This window comes from Bombus huntii, chromosome 14 (assembly GCF_024542735.1).
Source record: "Bombus huntii isolate Logan2020A chromosome 14, iyBomHunt1.1, whole genome shotgun sequence".
NCBI lineage: Eukaryota > Metazoa > Arthropoda > Insecta > Hymenoptera > Apidae > Bombus > Bombus huntii.
In genome coordinates this window covers 1,459,687-1,478,670 of record NC_066251.1, presented here as the reverse complement: position 1 = coordinate 1,478,670, position 18,984 = coordinate 1,459,687, and the positions used below count along the sequence as shown (strand labels likewise).

General features: G+C 43.1%; 2 long non-coding RNA genes across 4 annotated transcripts in view; one reads left to right on the top strand and one right to left on the bottom strand.

The window, feature by feature from the left end:
* The first annotated feature begins 133 nt into the window (after window positions 1-133).
* Window positions 134-5,991, top strand: LOC126873582 (uncharacterized). Of its 3 annotated transcripts, XR_007692459.1 has the most exons (3): window positions 220-686; window positions 737-853; window positions 5,281-5,991. It is a non-coding gene; the product is annotated as an uncharacterized LOC126873582 (long non-coding RNA). The 3 variants fall into 3 exon arrangements; XR_007692457.1 differs by lacking the exon at window positions 5,281-5,991 and having other exon boundaries at window positions 134-682; window positions 737-1,340; XR_007692458.1 differs by lacking the exon at window positions 5,281-5,991 and having other exon boundaries at window positions 134-686; window positions 737-1,340.
* Window positions 1,980-18,984, bottom strand: part of LOC126873583 (uncharacterized) — a 34,819-nt gene continuing 17,814 nt past the window's right edge. The window contains exons 3-4 of the long non-coding RNA XR_007692460.1: window positions 7,028-14,234; window positions 1,980-2,247 (exon numbers count right to left, since the gene is read on the bottom strand). This is a non-coding gene — a long non-coding RNA (uncharacterized LOC126873583). The remainder of the gene's footprint in view (window positions 2,248-7,027; window positions 14,235-18,984) is intronic.

Below are 18,984 nucleotides of genomic sequence, written 5' to 3'. Positions count from 1 at the left end.
AATGGTCAATAACTAACTAATTAAAGGGAAATTTCTGTGGAAATTGGTGCGCGAATCTTGCCACAGGTTCTACCTTCGTCGTACGATCCTGAAAGTTGATGAATTTTACCAGAGAAAAGCGTAATTAACGAATAATCGTGAAATTAGAGAGAGAAGTACGTCTGTCCTTGTCGCACAATACGGCTGTCTTTGTCTGTGACGTCACGTGTGTCCGTCCTTGTCGCGCAATGTAGCTTTGCTTGTCTAACAGGAGTTGAGATTTCTCCTCTCACGTTCTATATTCCTGTTACTTTTCTGCAGTTTCAGCCGGATCCGATAGATGGCAGTACTTCGACTACCACAGACGAGGAGCGCGATATTGCGCGACGAGATCAGACGTATGCGTTCGTGTTAGAGGAGGAAGGCGATAGTGTGCGACAGAGACAGCAGCAGCGATTAGTCGCCACCTTTTCACCGCTAGGCGACGATAGCATTTCGAGGTCGACGAATCGACTAATCTTTTATTTATAACGAACGAATCGAGGGGATTAATTTGCGAGCTGTTGCATCTTCTTAATCAGGGTCTCAGCTTGCTTTATTCCGTTTAATCTTTTAAATGAACGAGCAAAAATACGTTCGTTGGTTACTCGACGTTTTCGTTCGGACGAGCGATGCGTGTGTGCTGCGTGCGCTATTAAAATACGTAAGTAAGTACACGTTCGGCCAAAATTGACGCACGATTTAACGATCTGTGTAGGCATCGCGGAACAGGCGATCCTAGTTGTTCGAGCGGAAAGAAGACGCAGCAACTTCGATACAACAGTCCGTTATATTAAAAAAAACCGAGAAGACGAATAATCATCGTGGCGATTAAGTACGTTGTGTGTCTGGGAGGATTTGTCGAAAGTGGATGGCATCGTTTCCCGGAATTGCCGCGGTTATTGGATATAAGGTCCGATTAATAATTCGAAAAAATCGAACCGAATAAGAAGCTGAGGATCGTCGTAGCGTTAATTAGCAGCTGCCTATATACGATAAGAAGGGGATAAAAGACTTCCAGGAAATAATTCGCGCGTATTACAGATTTTTAAGTAAATACTGTACGGATGCGAGTCATAAGGTATGTCGCTGGCATCGTAACTTCGAATTAAGATAAATCAGAGTTTCTACACGAGCAAACGTAACGCGTAGCGATCAGTTTGTGAGAATATTGTAAATATGTAAAAAATATTGCGTTGTCGATTCTTCCGTTCAATCGTAAGACGAAGAAACGAGATGTCGTGAACGTTGTACCGTATATTATCGAAACATTAAAAAAAAAAAAGGAGAAAAAATAAAGAAAAGATCGAAGTTAAGGTTAATCGAGTGTTTAATTATTTCGCCACCAGTAACGCTCCTGGGACGACCAATCGAAATCCTTGGACGAGTAATACCGCAGAAGAACCGTAGTAAAAAGTTTCGAAACCAGACACTCGAAAAATGTCCCCGTTCGTGATTCGACTTGTTCGAGTCCGGAAAACGGTTCGAAAATCAGTTGCCGTGACTACCAGAATTTTTACGATTCTTGGACATGACGTCATTTTCTAGCAACCGCCAAAATGGTTTGCTTGTTTATACTTTCAATGTTTGTATACAGAATATTCCGCCTTGTTTATAAACACTGGTTTGTTTGTTTACGTTTTCAATGTTTGTATACAGAATCTTCCGCCTTGTTTACAAACACTGGTTTGTTTGTTTACGTTTTCAATGTTTGTATACAGAACTTTCCGCCTTGTTTACAAACACTGGTTTGTTTGTTTACGTTTTCAATGTTTGTATACAGAACTTTCCGCTTACAAATCAGTGTTTACAAACACTGGTTTGTTTACATCCGGAATGTAAACAAACGTGTCACCGACACGTTGCACGATTTCTCGAAATTTGCTTTCTTTGGTTGGTGAGAATGACGAGGAAGAACGATGGGAGGGGGACAGAGTCGAAGGTAAAAGAAAGAAGATGAATTTTTCAAAACTTTTTGTTTATTTATATAAGGTAATGGTTGGTTTCAATTTTATAACGTAATGTGACGCGATATAACGTATGCCACTTATCGCATAATTACTTAATCGAATGAATACCTTATATAAAATCATAATTACATACGAATACAAAATAAGTAACATCGAAAATAGGAATTGCGTTTCGGATACTCGAAGCAACTTCTTTCATCCAGTTGTCTTTGCTGCCCATACGTACACGAACTCGACTTCTGTATTTTCCCTATTTTACCTGTTAACAGAAAGAAGATCCAATTATATAACAGGAATAACATAAAAGATACGTTAATATCGTTAGGTAACGTGAGAAGAATAACGAATAATTAGTTGAAATAATTGAATCTCTGTTGTGGATGCTACTGTGAAAATATTGCAATTTATTCCAGTTTGATTCAGAGGTTCGTCGATTCGTAACAGCGTGAGAGTTGTCCCTCGTGTACTCTTAACTAACTACGTCCTGTTCCAACTAATTTCTAACTCGATTCTCATGAAAATCTCGAACGCGGTTTGCGAGCGAATTCTCCGATGGTGGCGTATTAGTTTCTAAAGATCTATTTTATCGACCGATATACCGTTCTACAATGGCGCTTGCAATTGGCGATAAAAAAGATCGTCCTAGGTTTTCTTATTTCCAGTTCTCTAACGAAATGACGTTCTATCAAAGTATCAAGCAGCAATCCACATGTGTACTCTTGAACAACGATGCGCTTGGTACACACGATGTACAGGATGTCCCTGTGTATTTACGCGCAGAATCGCCTAGTTACTTATCGTAGCATCGTTACCGATTCATCCTGAATACACGATCGTATCGACGGATCGGTACGGCAGTGCAAGCATTCGCGAGATCGCCACTATTCGAGTTGCGTGTCCGAGATACGTACGTTAGGCGTTAAGAAAAATACGATGGAACGGTTCCAATTCACGTCGCGACTGCTTTCCTTTCCGACGAAACCGAGACGGAATAAACAGTTCGCCGATGCTCTTGCTCGCTTGCCTTTGCCTGTTAATTGCTAGCGGCGGCTCGTGATAATTGGCATTTGGCAGAGAGTGATTCGAGATACGAGACAGCCGCTAGCTTCTTGGAAAGAATCCTTGTCTGTTTGTACGTTTTTCGCGTTGAATTTACGCGCCGACGTTAGTCCTCTCGTCCAACGCCGATCGTAGATACCGTTCAGAGACCCTTCGTCCTCCTCCTCCCCCTCCTCCTACTCCTCCTCCTTATTATACGTCGTCGGTACGTTTCTTCGTTTCCAAGGCATTCATTTTCTTTAACCAACCTCCTTTCGTTCGTATTTCCTTTTCGCTTTTGCTTTTATCTTTGCACTTGTTTCTGCGCGCACGTCGATTCGCTAAGCGTTGAATGCTTAGGCTCTGTGCGAGACGAGAGACTTTTTTCTCGTGCGCTGTCCGCGACAGGCGCATGGCACGTTGGTAATCGTATTATGGTTACGTAAGACGGAGAGCTTCTATTTTTCTGTATAAAGATCGAAGAAGAAAAATATCGGTTGAATAGAAAGATTGGAAATTCTCATAACCGACAATACGATCATCGTTACTCTCGTCTCTCGTATATTTCTGTGGTATTGCATTTTTCTCGTCCGAATTACACACATTTAAAGGTAAAAGTAGGTCGATGTGAAACTGTAAAGGGTCAATCGACACGAGGGTAACGTCGTCACGACAGCAATTTCTTTTCGATCCGCTGCAATTTACTCGTTTTTTTTCCTTTTTCGAGTTCACGCTCGAATTTTGTTTTTTTCCCCCTCGAACTCTTTCTAGTACGTACATATATGGCAACGAAGGATCGACGTCTAAACGTCCAAAGAGGAGAAGAGAGAAAGCGATCGTGGACGAGGGCGAAGGAAAGAAAAGACGAGAGTTTCGATGGTTTCCGAGGCGTATCTCAAGTACGAGATCCACTCGAGAATGGTACGTGCTCGACAAACTCGAAACAATCCGTTGTTACATGCACGGAACGATCTCGATATTTATCATTTTAAAAACTTTGCGATTCGCAATTCGACACGAGCGTCGTGCTCTTTTATCGAACCGAACATAAATTTTATGCCAACTGTTAGATCGCGGACAAGTTTTTTTTTTTTTTTGGAAAAAGTGAAAAGCCACGTATTTGGTGTATCGTACGATAGAAACGACGAGTAGGACTCCGCAGTTTTCTATTGCAAATTACAATAAAAAGTTCGCCACGATAGCCGTGCAACGCGATAAACCCAGTGCCGACTGAGACTAATTGCCACTCCGATTGCAATGTCCTCGGCTATTATTGTAATTTATAACTTGGGATCCATCGTTCGATGCAACATCGGTTGCAACATCCCAAGGTACGTGCACCATCCACCAAGATATCGGAAGAACGAAAGTGAAAAATTAGGCCACGCGCTGTTTTTCCGTCGCTCAATTGCTTTCTCATCGTTCCAACTGAGAAATCGACATGCTTGGTTACGATTACCGTTACAGCATGATTTTTGCAAAAATCGGAGACTCGCGAAAGTATTCCAGTACATTCTTTTATTTTTATTTTACTTGGTGGAATTTTACGATCAATTCTCATTGAGAATTATAAGTAAATTATTCTGGCGCGGTACTATAACTTGTTTATAATATGTTTGATTCTATGTTGAATCTAATGTTTAAATCTAAAGGATAATGTCTTTTTACTCTGCCGATCTGATCCGTCGTGTCGAGTAGTTGGGTAACTAATGAGTTTTGGCGGGCCAGTACATTACGAACGTATCATGCGTGTCGTAGAAAACATCTTAACATTTCATTAACGCTATTTCGAAACTCGACGTCATGATTCTATCGGTAAAGTTTTATATTTGTATCTGAAAATGTATACAGAAGTTACAAGAGATGGTATCCCGCCGGAGGTAGCCATCCACGTGTTATTTAGCAATTAAGCTAGAAAAATTCACCGAATGTCCAGCTAGACAAATCGTAAAGTATAAATTAAATAACAAAAAAAAAAAAAAAGAAGTTACACGAGATACTTAGTGGAACCATGTCTAATACGTTTTAAATAAATGCAATTGGAAATTGAGCGGTACATAGAAGAAATTAAATCTCCTTGTCGCGATATTACGTTAAACAAAATTCTTGCAACATCGAATACATGGGTCCTTTATTTACCTAAGATTTTATAATCTCCATACAAAGTTCCGTAATAATTCTTCGATATTTCACTGGTTTCCTAATGATATTCAGATACCTTATTTCCTTTAAGTGGCCTAATACTTGTAAATAGGAATGCGCGTGTATTGAACTGACCACCCGCGCGCGACTGGATCGAAGAGGAATCGACCACGAGCGGAAAGAAAGACGAAAAGGAAGGGACGTTGAAGAAGAAGAAGAAGAAGACGAAGAAGAAGAAGAACCGTAGGAGGAAGTTTTTGCTCGGTACACATGTGGCTAGCGGCGATTCGGCTGTGATAAAAGCTCGGCCCGTTGCTCGTGCCTCGCGGCCTCGCGAGACCAACGACGCCGGCCAACGTACATACTGGAACAGCGGCCGGACGAGAAAAGGCCTTCTTCGGCAAGTTGAGCGAATCGCGTGTGCGATGGTGCGCACATCCGCGCCACGAAAGAACGAGATAGAGCCGAGGATCGAGATGTGTCGCGCGTTACGCACGTGCGCTACCCTTCGATCCTTCTTCCTCTCGTTGCCTCCACTCAACGCCCTTTACGATCCCTGTTCGCTGGTCATCGAATTAGGACCGTTGAAATATGTACAATTTTCTGTGTTGGACTGGGTTAAATGCGTAGTAGAGATACTTGTATGTGGATATCAGTGTGTGGAAGTATGTGTGTCCACGGCGTCTCGAAAACAAAGGAATGTAAACTGTTCAGTCGGTTAACAGTCGGATGAGAAAGAAAGTGCCGAGACGCGTGCAAATGTGTATCGATGAATATATAAGGAATCGTCCATGAAATAAATATATCGTTATTTCAATAATAATCCTCAGTATAAATTTAGTGGTCCTATAACATTATTTCGGCTTCAAAGATCCACAATTTTCAACAAGGACCATTGAAAACTTTCCATCTTCTTCCATTCTGTCAAAAGCGAGATCTGATAACAAAGCGGATTACTACGGCCCCCTTTTTTTCTATTAGTTATTATGAAATTTTATTTTATCGAATAAATTGTACGAATTGTACCATGGTTTGACTATGTGTACCATGTTTTCTTTTTTTTTATTATTTGGAAGAATTTTACAATCGATTCTCATTGAGAATTATAAGTAAATTATCTTGGCGTGGTACTGTAACTTGGATAATAAGTGTTTATGTTTGATTCTAGTTGAATCTAATGTTTAAATCTAAAGGGTAAAATGTCTTTTTAGCCTGCGGATCTGATCCGTCGTGTCGAGTAAGATGCGTACCACGTTCATTTCAAATCGCGAGTTCGTTGCTGAAGAATCAAAAGTCCTGAAACACTTTTCATTTCGACGCGAGAGAAAATGAAATTTGATTTCGGAATATCAACCCTCGAGATTGTGGAAATCTCTGGAGAATGTTACAAGTGGGTGCAAGGATTTACGAGTTTTCCAGAAAATCGCGGGTCGACGTTTTTACGACATCGTTCAACGTTCTCGCTCGTAAAATTCTAGCTCTTGGTTGCGTCGATACGTTTGGAGCCGATAACAACCAGACCTCGATTAAACGAGTGGTCGATTTTAAATAATTATTTCCGCTCTCTCCATTTATTTGTTTATTTTTTCCTCAGTTTTCTTCTCTTCGCGTTTGTTTCTCAAGGAAACACATCCTTGCGAGTAAAATTCCACAGTTACGTTTTCTACCAAATTCTATCGTTCTGTTAAAATAAAACCTCTATTCGAGTTCGTTATAATTTATTTAAGAAAGCGATTCGATTTAATAAAAATAATCGATAGTTACGAGTGTTTAAATTCTAGCGAGTAGATCGCCAATGTCGAGTATGGCAGATCTACAAAGCTTCGTTGATATTTATCGTTTAATATCGAATTACTCACCAATTGGATTTACGATCGAAGATGGTGGTCGAACGTGGCGCTGTGGGTCACCGCAACTGCTCGTAAAAGACCAGTGACTTGTTTCGTCTAATAGCTCAAAACATTGTCGGGCCCGCGTAGCTGCCACCGCCTTTACGCTCTCCTCGATAAATTTTCTCGCGGTCCTGTCAAAATAACGTCAGACCGGACCGAGAGAGAAAGGAGGAAGGAGAATAAATCTCGCGTGATTTCGTGGCCGTCGAAGCACGCCGGCCACAAGTTTATCGACTCGAAACACGAGAACGACCGTGTCCCGTCTCGTGGCCCAATTTGCCAAGGATTTCTTTTACGAGCCACCGCTCAAGTCGCTGAGAAGAAATAAAGAAAAAGTAGCGAAACTCGCTCCTTCTCGTAGATCCTTAACAAAATGGAGTTAGGTTGGCCACTCTATGACTGCATCGAATATCGTTCCACGTCCAAGGACACGTGGATGCGCGTGCACGGTTGTTTTATTGCACCGATGATCATGACGAACCTGAAAGAAATGCCAGACGGTGAGAGAACGATTTCTCTATTGGCTTCGATACAGGCTTCAAGAAGCTATCCTCGCTACACCGTGGGCCTAAATTCGAGATATAAACGAAATCGAACGAGCATCGATTCTTTGGCTTCGAATAAAACAAAAAATAAAGAATGATCGGTAAAGTTCCAACTAGACGGGAGTCTACTACTTCGTTTGCATCGCGAATTCAGGCCCACGGTGTACGGTGTGAAACGGTATTTGTATCGATACCATTTAAGAGCAAGCATATCGAGTTTCGTGCGATTTGATAGTATTCTCATGCGACTAGAAAAATGCCGATACCGTGAAAATGAAAGACGAAGCCCGACGAGAAAACGCCTCGTTGAAAGAGCAAGGTACGTGGAAATAATTTTCATAGCCACCGTGTATTACCACGTGGTCACCTGGTGGTAAACTCGATCTGTAGGGACAAAGTCGAGAAGAAAAGGGGTTAGATTCCGGTGATCGAGCTGGAGAACACTCTCGTCGTCCTTTCCCCGAGCTGTCAGGAATATGATGCGCTAAGAGGGTCGAAAGCAACCCATCGTCTAAGAGTCATGACGGTGTAGATGACTGTTAGGACGGATACCATCTCTAGAATCTAGAGTTTCTCTTCTCTCTTTCTCGCTCTCGTCTGGCTGCGTTCTCTCAAAATTCCACGGCTGCAGCTCGAACGTTTGGTTTTTCTTAAGTTCGGTTCGTTTGACACTTGATAGCGCTCGAGCATGCATACATAGCCGGCCGCATAGCACGACGCGTTCCGAGTTCGCGCGGGATAGCCTGCTGCTGCAGCACTCGCGAGCCATCTTCTTTCGTTTCTTCTGCCTTCCCTTCTTTCTTCGCTTCCGCTTCTCTAGTTTCTTCGGCCTCTCCGCGAGAAGTCGTTTCTTGCCGTTGCTTCTTCGTTCGATACCATCTTCCCGTTTGATAAATCACTACCGGAAATTCCGACAAAAAACCACGTTGCTTGTTCGTGCTCCAGATACTCGATTGACGGCCCAGCAGCCTGCATCCGCTTGTTTCCTCGAGAAAACCACGAAAACAGACCACGCTCGTCCGATTTTTCTTCGTCTTCGATATTCTCTCGAATAACATCGATGCTCTTACCAGATGAAATTTGCCTCGGTGGGAAGATACAGCGGATCGGAAATATTAACTCGCCGATTCAAACATATACAATCAGTCACGAAAATCTACTAAAAATAGATGTACAGCGTATACATTGAAGATATCTTTATGTAAATCTTTATGTACGTATCACAGATTTTCTTCGGCGAGGTCAGTGGGGCGTTTTCTTTTTAGTCTCCTTCCTATCGGAGTTTTGCTCGCTTCAGCAGCCAGCTGGTTTGGACGTGTCGTCGTTCTTTGCTTGTATCTTTCTGCCTACCTGCCGATTTCTTCTTTGACCGTTGGTATTTTCAATTCTTTGCGTATATCCTCGTTTCTGACATACCATAGGGCGTTGACTATTGTTCTCAGTATCTTCGATTGTCGCGACACTGGTTTATTTACGTGACTCATTGCCGCTGTCTCCCAAAATGCTATTCCGTACGTCGAAATTGGTTTTATCATCGTTTTCTAGATTTTTAGTTTATTTTCTATGCCGAGTTCAGAGTTTCGACTAGTTAGCCAGTACATCTGTCTCCTTTTTATCCGTATTTTGCCTATAATTGTGTTAGTATATCGTTTTCATGTAAGTTGTGTGTCTAGGTGGAGTCCTAGGTATTTAACTCGACCTGTTTGCGTTATGCCACATTTGGTGGTTATGTCACAGATGATCGACGAATTTAGGTCGATCTGGTGACATCCTAGGGATTTATCTAGTCTAAACCAATCATTTTCAGTCCTCGTTTTCTCCACATTTTTCCAACGACCGTACCAGATATCGTTGTGTGATCATTGCGGTTTCCACGAACATGGCAATATCGATTGGAAAGATCGAGCAATTCTTTCCTTTATAGTCGTCCATCTTTTCCTCTCCTCTTGTAGTCGTTTTCTCCTCGATGAATCATAAATTTCGAGGCGCGCGCCGTGAAGCGCGTGCTGCGACGTGCAATGCTCGCGAGACAGAGGCTCCTTTGTGCGTACAATTTATTTATCCGTCAACAATTACACCCTGAGACGGTGAATGAAGAAGGCACGCGATCTCCGTGATTCGATCGTTTCCAAGATCTGAGAGGAACGCGCGTTTCCTGTCCCATCCTCGTTGTGTCTCTCCTGCGATGTATTTCAGCGACTTCCAAACAAAATCAGCTTTCACAATGATCTCAGAATCAAATCTATCTGTCAAATCATTGTGAAAACCAGTTTCGTCTTTTACAGTAGTTTTATGTGCGTTGAACGATGATTGCCGTCGTCGACTACCTGTTTGCAAGGAAACAGAATCGACAATTTTAACGAACGACGATTCTCCTGTGCTTTGTCCTGCAGTGAGTTGTTAGCAGTGAGTGAAACCTAATTTTCAACGAGGTTATCACCGAAAAAATCATTACGAGACCTCGGATATTCGTGCAAATTAATATTTCTACGAATTTCTACGATTAAACGAGTAGGTAAGTATTATAGTTTGAATATTTTATACATTTTTCTATGTTGCTTGAAAATTCGCAGTCTAATAATCATGGCTACGTCCTAATAACGAACAAACTTTCTACGAAATACGCCGATATTCGAAGAACAGCTGGCAATCTAGCTTTTCTGTTTGATCTTTGAGTTTCCAGCGGTATTACGAATTAATACGACTGAATAGAGCTGTTGACTCGCTTATGTTATGTCTAAAACAAATAAGATTAATATTACTATCTTTCGACGATCTTTGTTCCACGTTGAAGATCGGTGGTACCATCTGTGGTTCGCAACTTCTTCGTTAAGTTAATTAAATTTTATGCACCGATACAATATCTGAAATTTGTAGGTTATGTTTCGAAATTTTCGTCTCAAACTGAATCAGTAGATTGTGCGTGGTTGCAAATACGTTTTCCTTCTACGTTCTACCAAAAAAAATTGTCCGATTCTTAGCCAGGCTAAGCATCATTGATTAAAGAAGCCTTGTATTTTTCAGACCGCACAACATTTCCATTATCGTGGAATGCGATAGCGCGGCTCATTAATAACGAGGCCGCGATGACGGAGAAATCGTAAATCCATACAGGAGCTAGAGTCGGCCGAGTTCTTTTTCTTTTTCATTTTTTCTTTCTTTTCTTTTCGCAAGCTCACGCTAATAACCGAACGTGAGGATCAATCGACGTATACTATTTTGCACGTGCGTTATCGGCAAGTCGATAACGCGTTGACGGTTACACCAGGCCCTGATAAAGATACGACGTGACCCTGCGACCCCATGACGATTCCGTGGAACCGGACAAGACGAAGGAAAAGAGCCCTGGACGATCGCGAAAGTATAGACGGCAAACAACGACGAGGATGACCCTGAGAAATTCGTGTTGTAGGATCTCAACGACCGATGATATTTCTCTGCTCTTCTGTTTGCATAAAGTCACGAGTTTAACAGATACGAAATTGACGAAGATATACGACGTAAGATATCGTAACGATTCGTAACACTGTATAGATTCGTTGCTGGTTATGCGTATCCTATCGAATCCTTCCGAGAACCGTTTCGTCGTTTTTCTTTTATCTAATTAACGCGATGCGATCACGAGACACGCTCCTTCTCGTTCAGCCGGTCGTAAAAGTTAACGAGCAAGGTTTGCCACAATATCGCAACATAACCGATTGCTGAAGGTCTTTGTGCAAGAAGTTTGAGTAACGGCTTATTAGACGAATAAGCAGAATTTCCTTATATCTTTCGATTATTATCGATTGCATTGAAACTCCCTCTAGGTCGAAGAAAAAATGTATCAGAGTTATTTTTTATACCTGAATGTGTCGTCCATCGACTTTCGCAAAAATATACAGTACCGACACGGTAGACAATCACGTTATCGACTGGTGGTTTCCAAGTAGTCTTACTAAACGAAGGTATAGGTGGTGGTCGTTCGTACTCACTGTTGCTTCACCAGCGACGCGATCTTCGTTACCAACAGTGCTCTAACTTATCCGCCGTTGGGAAACGCAACGTTCGAAAGCAAACGCGTTCCCATATAGAATGGAACGTGCTGCTATAGTTTTCCGCCTACCGTATACGTCATTCCCGACATAGTGACAAGAAGTAGATACAATTTCCCTTGAAAATATCGCGATATTTCCCCGTTGAAAGTTTAGCGAACAAAAGCAATTTTCGAAATTTCATCGGTTATTACGTCGCGGTAGGTTTTTTCCACTGTAAAGAGCGGTGGTGGGAAAAAGGATTCGAAGAAACGGAGTGAAGGCTATCACGCGACAGGGCGTAGTAAGAGGAAGAGAGGCATAAAAGTCATTCAGTCCACTGTCCAACCATTGATAGAGGCGACGAAGCGAGGTCAGCTATTTGTACGCGTGACAGACCCCTCCAGAGAATCTCGCGTGCAGATGTGGATCGAGGTACACGAGCATACATATACGCATGTATGCACGCGTACATCACACGCATCGTCGATCAGCATGCGTTTTATCCAGGCTGCGAAAATTCTTTTCAAAATTACGTGACGTTACACCGACGCAAATCCTCGGATTAAAAAATCCCAGTAAACACATATTCTACAATCCTTTCTACGATCTCTTTTATAATTCGCGATAATGTATTTGTCTGCCTTTATGTCCGTTCCTTCCGCGAAAAAGCCATTCGATTTACGGCAAATGGCTGACTTTTCCATTCCATCGAGCAATAATCAAAATGACGCCGTGCAAACGCTCTTACGTAACTACACGTTACAGTCGAAAAATATTACAAGATCGTTTATGCACGTATACGCGCAACGAAGGAATCGGCACGCAGCTCTTTTGTTCGATCATTATCAACGCATCATCGAAATCACGTACTTACGTAGTAGAAAACTTTTTCCATGCAGGAGTGGCGCGGGGAACACCTTGACAAGGCTGCCACTCTTGGAATTCGTTTCTCCCTCGGCATTCCGACGAAGTGCGTAATTGAACGAGCGAAACAGCGCATCGCGGTGAATAAGCGTGCACAATGAGCGAGACGGAGAACCGAAGAGCAACTAGTCGAGAGGAATATTACGCGGGATGAAACGAGTGAAAAGGAGTGTCGAGAAAAGCAGGAACGATTATGTGTGCGATACGAAAGGAGGGCAAATTCGAAGCGTCGCGAACGAGGATCGCTTTAGCACGGCATACAGGATGTTCCGGTATCGACGGTACAATCGGCGAGAAGGTGATCCTACGTGAAAAAAAGAACAAATCAAAAATATACAGGTAATTGGTTGGTAATTGGTGGTAGAAGCGGAAAAGGGGTGATTCTACGCGAAAAAAGAAGTCGAAAATATAGAATAAAAATTTTTTTTTTTTAATTTTTTCATCGAGACAACGATCTACAGTGAGATTCGTTATAACGAGACGCGATAAAGTGCACGCGTACCGAGCCAAAATTCAAAGTCGATTTTCTCGAAAACAAAGCCTCGAACGAAAAATTTGTATTCCATATTTTCGACTTCTTTTTTCGCCTAGAATCACTCCCTTTCCGCTTGTACCACCAGTTACCAGGCACCCTGTAGAATAAGATTTTATCCGAGCGATCACGCTATCGAGACTTTGCTTCGTATTCGACAAAAATCGTATTTGAAGATTCGTCAAAAGTATCGAAACTTGGCTAATTCCGGTCTGGATGAAAGCGAAGAATCGACAAGAATCTGTTCTACGTATGAAAATAAGTAAAAAATGTAGATAATAAATACTTTTCGTAGGATGTTTCGTTTACGAGAAAATGAAACTCGAAACTTGATCGAGCACGCGTGAGCCAACCCAATTCTTAATCAAACGCGGTGAAGATTCTACTTTCTTTAAAACCAGCCTTTGAAAGTCAGTTTTCTCGAAAATCGAGTCTCAAATGATTTCCAAGCCTGAAATAAAAAAAGAAAAAAAAAATGTGTTCTATATTTTCGATCTGTTTTTTAAATACGGAACCAGCCCCTCCTCGATTCTACCATCGATACTGGAACACCCTGTGTATAGCTTTCTAGTCGGGCTTACAAGGTCGACCGTTCACCGTTCCACGAAATTCGCGACACGTTCTAACGTAGCGACGGTATTGGTGAGGAATGGCAGCTCGTTCCGTGGCACAGGAAGCTCGTCATGGAATCGAGCGTTAAATACGTTCGGTACGCCGATCGAAGTAGTTGGCTATCGAGAGAGGCAAGGAAGGAGAAAGAGGGCCACGAGACGAAACGTCGGCAGAGGTTGCTGAACTTTCTACGAACGATTAGCGCGCGCGCACGATGGCATCGTTCGCATCGGTAGTTTAGCCAGAAAACGGAGCTTCGGGGGCATATTGTCACGTAACGTGAGCGCGTGGAAGTCGAACAGCATTCCCTTCGCGTGGTCGTTGCTCCTACTTTCGCGGATTCATCATGGTACCGCTTTCAAGTTCACTGATCGTCCGAAACTTTCGACGCGTGATCCTGCGTCTATTAAGCTGCGTCCTCACCGAGCCAACCAACGACCAACAACTTTTTCTCGCCTGCTGTTGCTGCATGTTCCAAACGGTAGGTAGCCAACTCTCAGAAGCCTGCGATCAACTCCGTCATTTTCTAACTTTCTCAGTTTCATCATCTGCAAACGTGATTATATGGTATTAAACTTCTCGAAGAGACAAATTATTTACAAACTATCTTTATAAGCTTATTTATCGTAAAAAAAAAAAAAACGAAAATAACATAAATAAGGATAAATTCCAGTTCGGTACACGCTTTCTTTTCTTTTAAATTATGGAGTTAATCGATGTAGCTTGCGAGCCGCTCAAATACCAATTTATACGGACGTATTGTTCACCGTCGAAACGGTATAATCAGAGGAACACGTCGAAGCGATATTTGTTTTTAGTATTGTAGCAGGTTGTCTACGCGCGAATGTGTTGTGAAACAGCGGAGAAACTGTACGTACCGAAGGAACGTTTGTTTCTTTATTTTCCTTTGATCTTCGTCGAAACAGGCAACAGGTAGTAACCCTTTTGTTATGGACTGCGGAAACGCGAAGAAACAAAGAAGATGGGGCAACGATCGGGCAACTTTTTCAACAAGTATGGCATATGGACGAGTTAGTTATTCGTTGCTGCTTCAGCGAGCAAACAGCTTGAGAAAATACGAAGAAACGACGCGCGATAAACAATCATTTTTTCAAAAAACATGGGACATGGACCGAAGGTTCCTCGTTGTCGAGGACTTTAGACATAGCCATCCTATGGATCATCGACGATTCCTTTCCCTTTATGCTTTCTCTTCGCTTCTCGTCGGACGTTGCAGCCGATGAAAGACGAAACGTGGATGGATGGGAAAGCATCGTGGAAAAGATGGACAACGTCGTAGCAGATAGAGGACCGCGTGGGCCGTGCGATTCCGCGACACTCGGGTACGTGGATCGCGTCATCCTTCTATTCTCGGATCGTCTAATTGTTCTAATTAAGAGGATTGCAGCTCTGGAATAACTCGACGAGTTTATATTTGTCCATGGACGCAGATGCGAGGGAAACGTGTTAACGGGTTGAGGAACGAGGAGTAGCAACGGCAGAGACCATCGAAATGAAACCGTTGCCGAGACGAAGATGGACGACGCGATGTTCTACCTTTGATCGTTTACGCTTTACATCTCCCGGCACCGACCTCCTTTTGCGAAGTTGGTTGAAAAGCCGTGGACTACGTTTAGACCGGAGATCTTTCTCGAGTGCTCTCGGGACTCTGATCCGGTTGGCAACTGGAGAGAAAACGAGGGAGGAAGAGCGAAAAAGAGGGAAGAGAAGGAAGAGCAGCGAAGAAAGAGGATGAAACGATAAAGTCGAGAAGACGAAGTTGAATCGAAGAGGTAGGAGACTAAGGGAAGCAGCGAGTCAACGAAGTAGGCATTTACGAAAATGTAGGACGCAAGCGTAACTCTTCGAATACAGTAGTCCTGCACTTATCGGAACTCGTAGAGGTACAAACATGTACAATCGAAGTCCATATAATAGAAACTCGCCAATTTCTCCCACTGTCCACTATGCTTTGTCCGTATAATAAAAGTTCGCGTTCGGATAAGTGAATCGAACCGGCAAAAGTTAATCGAAAATCGATTTCGTTCGAATAAATGCAGTCCTAATGGGTGACGATTCAACTGGGCTACGATTTGTCTATAGGCGATCGCTCTGAAATTCTCAAATAACAAAATCGGTATCGATCGGGCTGTGAATAAGAAAGTGAGAAGAAGCGATAGATAGCGGCAGGTAGGTAACGGTGGATGCAATTTTTATCGAACAGATAGGCGAGATGTGCGTAAAGACGAGGCAGACGGAGCGACAGAGCGACGAATGAAAGAGCGGGCAAAGAAACTAACGCGAACAGGGACGAAAACGGAGAGAAAGACGAGGACGAAGATGAAAAGGAAAATGAAAATGAAGAACGAACGACTGACGAGGACTCCTCTGGTGAAGAAGTAGGAGGAAGAGTAGAAGGAGAAAGAGAACGACCACCTATACAAGGACCTACGCGGCCAGTGGGAATGGAATGCAGGTACGAGTCCAGTCGGCGACTTTACTCTTGCCTCCTCACCTCCTGATCAGCCTCCTTCACCTTTTCGTTCTTTTCTTCTTCCTCCTCTTCTCTTCTTTCTTCTCTTTTCTCCTCTCTTCTCGATGCCTCTACTAGGGAGCAGACCCGCTGCTCACCGAATCACCGTCGTGTTCCACCTACCGGCTTCACCACCTACTACTACTCTGCAGCTCGTACCACTTCTACCATTCTATACCGCTACTACTAATAATGATATCACCGCCGCTATTGTCACTGTCATCTGCCTCGATGCGGTCTTTTGCATCTACTCACAAACTAGTTATTAATTCTCATGTTACAATCATTTCGGATCGCGATCCTTTGTCGACCAAGTATCGTAGTTTTTCTATTATGCTATATCGCACTATATACGCGTAAATATAATGTACGGCCACTGTGTGCAATCGCGATAGTCGAGTCTCGTTGCAGCGCTAACGATACTTTTTAACGTTTCGTATGAAACTCGTAATATATTCGTTGCTGATTGTCGCGTCAATTTTAGAAAAATTCGTTGGGTGTTTGGCAGAATTTGCGAAATCGACGGCAACAAGAAATATATAGACGGAATGTGGGAATAGAAAACGGCGGAGTTTTTCTTTTTTACAAGGAAAGCGTGAAACTGACGCGTGAAAGCGGGACGACGATAATTCGAGATCGAATTTGGCGATTAGGGTCGATCACCCAGCAGCGGTGGCGGTGGAAAGGGTCTGCAAGTGGAATGCGGTCGACGCGAGGCCCTGCCGTGGGAGACAGCCGAACGACTACACTGACTTACTAGTACATACATCCGGATTCGTTGTTGACCATGCGATTCGTTGATTTATCAACCTAAACGACTCTTCTATTCTCAGCTAACCAACTCTGTTCCTTGTTAATTTCCTCGTTTCATCGCCTAAATACACGATTAATATTCAATTCTCAAGAAAGTAAATGGCTTACTCGTACAAGTTCGTTTATCGCGAGAAAATGACACGAATTATTATTCGTAAATTCTAAGGTAATCTTTAAAAGGCTTCTAAACGAGTCTGCTATTAACTTGCTCGTATTACTCTTCGATTCTATGTTCACGAGCCGCGTGTCGAATTACGAGAAGGCATTCCGGTATGATCGCTCGAAGATGGATTCGTCGTCGATATCCTCGACTGTAGTGGAAGTACGCCACGGGTATCATCGTGCGAACGACGCACGGAATACCAAACGAACACGGCGGAGAAACGATAGGAAACTTCGGTTGGCCGCGGTTAGCACGGTTGCTCGACTTTGCTATTCTCTTGTTACTATTCGCTCTGCTGGACTTTGTCTCGGTCTATAGAATCTACGCGAATAGACGAGGAACGTTAAGGATCTCGATCTCGATCGAATATCGAGAAATACCGATGCTTCCGCCGTTCAAGGTGGCAAGACGAGCGGTCATCGTTTCAAGGTTACGAATACCGATGTCCGTCGCCATTATAATATGATAATTCGCATCGATGATTCTTCGATGAATAATGGAGGACTAGTGGCGTCGTGTGCGTTATGTCATTGTCAATCTCGGCGCGTTACGATACACAGGAACCGCTTCATAATAGATCAGCCACGATTCGCGTCCCCCGACGTTTCCTCGTTTCGTTTTCGCGTCCGATTTATCGCCGTTACCTTGAATCCCAAATCAATCCGCTGTCCTGGATCGTTTTTCGCGTTCGATCGGAAAGAAAGAAGATCGTTGCTCTGTTTTCAACGGATTCTGCGCGTGATTTAGAATCTCGCGGTTTTGCGAGTCAATTGCGATCGAGCTGGATAGCGTTCATCCGATTTTTGCGCGCGTTTCTTTGCGGTTCTTGTTGAAAGGCAAATATTTTCTCGCGAAATAGTTCTCGTGGTCGATCGTGTTCAACGAAGCTTGTTCCTTGCAAACACGAATTTCCAGCAGGAATTCTCGATAGTTCGTACGGGCCATTGAATTTGGATCGAGGACGAATGCGCAGGAATTGGAACAGTCACAGCAGGCATTTAGGTATTTTCGAGGTATTTTCCAGGCTGTCGATTCTAGACGCGCGATCACAACATTCTTGCGCAATTGTCAAATACCCATGCGCGACAGTGACAAGTTTGGAAATCAATCGGCAATGATAAATAACGAGACTTACAAGTATTGTGCTAATATTGTATTGATAAATTTCGTACAAGAAGATGCAGACGTCGTGTCGTTCTTTAACCAAAAATCTCTATGATCGAACGTTTGAAAATGAACGGTGAATGTAAATGAACTTCAGATAAATATCAGAGAGAAGTGAAGGAACGAGAACGAATTCGATGATAAGTGTTGGCGAACGAAAAGCAGACCAACGGATGGTCAATTGCAGGTGCGACGCAGTCCTTGCGAGTTCCACGCTTTTCTATATCTATACGCGTATACGTCCATGTGCATAGAAACGTGCACGCGTATACGTAGAACGGCCATAGTCTCAGCGTGGGACCAAAGCGACTCAAAAAGTCGCACGCCGTGCAGAGGCTCTCAGGCAACGAACGCGGCGAACTTGAATGCGGCTCGCGAATAGAGAGACGAACCGCGGCTTCCACGAAATCTTCAATGCACCTTTCAACCGTGGGCTCGACCGTTTGAAAGAGTTTGCCTCCCTACGTCTTCTATCTTCGATCCATCGAACTGGCAGCCTGCGACGAGAGAAACCGGCTACGCAAATTTTCGCTCCTCTTTGGTCAACAACGTTTCAAACTTCTCGCGATTGTACACCAGTAAAAACCGTTTTGACCCTGCGAAACTAACTTCTAAACGCTTCATC